This window comes from Babylonia areolata, chromosome 19 (genome assembly GCF_041734735.1).
Source record: "Babylonia areolata isolate BAREFJ2019XMU chromosome 19, ASM4173473v1, whole genome shotgun sequence".
Classification (NCBI taxonomy): domain Eukaryota; kingdom Metazoa; phylum Mollusca; class Gastropoda; order Neogastropoda; family Buccinidae; genus Babylonia; species Babylonia areolata.
Genome location: NC_134894.1, coordinates 46,427,222 through 46,429,721, shown reverse-complemented (window position 1 = coordinate 46,429,721; position 2,500 = coordinate 46,427,222).

The following is a 2,500-nucleotide window of genomic DNA, read 5'->3' as shown; positions in this document are numbered from 1 at the left end:
CACACACACTCACACTCACACACACACATACACACACACACACACACACACACACATACGCACACTCACTCACACACACACATACACACACACACACATACACACACACACACACACACACACACACACACACACTCAAACACACACACACACACACACACACACACACACACACACACACATACACACACACACACACACACACACACACACACACACATACACACACACACACACACACACACACACACACACACACACTCAAACGCGCGCATATGATACATAACGCAGCAGGGTTATATATTTTCATCATCATCATCATCATCATTATTATTATTATTACCATCATCATCATCATCATCATCATCATCATTATTATTATTATTACCATCATCATCATCATCATCATCATCATTATTATTATTATTATTATTATAATTATTACTGTTGTTATTGTTGTCGTCATCGTCGTTGTAATTGTTGTTGTTATTATCATCATCGTCATCATCAGCATCATCATCATCATCCACATCATCGTCGTCATCGTATCCATCATCATCACCATCATCATTTAATGTAACCGTGACCTTTTAGAACTCTTGTCAGCTCACACAGACTCTTTACTTTCCCTGAAGACATGTTTGACGCGAATTCATTTTTTCGCTTTTCTGTGTGGGTGGGTTCTGGGGTGAGGGGGTTTGGGAGAGGGGGGGCGGGGGGGGTGATTGTGGGGGTGTCTTTTTTTTTTTTGAACTTTAACCCCTTAACCGCTGCTGACGAAAAAGAAGGCTTGACAGTGAAGGGTTGGCGCCTCGCTAAAATCAGAGGCCATGTAGTCTTTCCCTTGGGATAGCATTCCTTTCGCTCAGCAAAAAAAAAAAAAAGAAAAGAAAAGAAGAAAAAAAATCAGTCACACCATTTAAAAACGAACAAGAAGTAACACGGTGGCTTAGTGGGTGGTAGTGGTGATGCGCCCCAGCTAAAGCAGCGAGTGTTCACGAGTTCGAGCCCCGACATACGCACCGAAACCTTGTGCTCACCCCACCTCCGAAAACGGAGTATGGCTGCCTACAAATATTTCAGCAATAAAAGAAAAAAAAGACCAGCCGCCGTGGCGAAGTGGTTAGCGTCGCGGACTGACGGCTGGGAGAGCGCGGGTTCGAATCCCAGGCGGAGTTGAGTGTGCTGTGGGCTTAAATGGGGAGGCTGGGGCCACACAGTCGAGTATCATCCACTTCACGAATGCGTCTTTGGGTGTGTTGCTCTAATTACCTGACCAACACTGCAAGTGTCTGTATCTCTCGGGCCTGGTTAACGCCGGGATATCATTATGACAGGAAGCGTAGAGTACAGCCTTGTCACGCAGTCCCAAACCAAAATGGACCTCCATAGCAACATCGTCATCGTCATCGTCATCATCATCCTCCTTCATAATCATCAATATAAACAAAACAGCCTCAAAGTCTGTGGCCTTTCATGCCCTGCTCTCATGGTGACCTCAGTTTCGATACCCCCTCCACTTCTGTGCGTGGGGCGAGTCCTGTCAATGTCTTCAGTGTCGGCAGATTCATGGGGGGCTGTTGTTTGGGGGACGTGGTGGCGGTCTCCACTCTGGGAGGGACGCTCACTCAGTGTGGCTCCGCGACTAAGCCATTTTTGTCGTTTGTAGGGGGCTTAGTAGGTGGTGTCCTAAGTACGTTGAATCAGAACAGGTATCACTGAACACCACCGAAGTGACTCAGCAGCAGTGCAGGGTCTCCTCTGGTATGTGGCCTCCTGGAGACCTAACATCGATGGTTCCCTGCGGACTGCCGACGATGGAACTTTGACAGATGAACCCGGGTGTGGTCGTGTATGGGGGAATCGAAATGAGCGGCGTGGGAGTAATGCCACTGAAACGATGCAGATGATGGGGCAAAAAATAATAATAAAATTAAAAAATTAAAAAAGAAAAGAAAAAAGGGGGAGGGTGGGAGTGAGGGTGGCGCTGTATTGTGGCGACACGCTCTCCCCTGGGGAGAGCAGCCTGAATTTCACACAGAGAAACCTGGTGTGACCAAAAAGATAGCACAACACATTGCAACGCAACGCAACGCAATACAATACAATTCTACCCTACCCATCGCAACACAATACAACAGCACACAACGCAACGCAACGCAACGCAACGCAACACAATACAATACAATACAATTCTACCCTACCCATCGCTACACAATACAACAGCACACAACACAACGCAACGCAACGCAACGCAACGCAACGCAACACAACACAACACAACCCATCCCTACCCAACACAACACAACGCAACGCAACGCAACGCAATACAATACAATACAATTCTACCCTACCCATCGCAACACAATACAACAGCACACAACACAACACAACACAACCCATCCCTACCCAACACAACACAACGCAGCCCAACACAACACAACCCTACACAGCGCAACAAAACACAGCGCAACATAACGCAACCCTACCCCACCCAGCG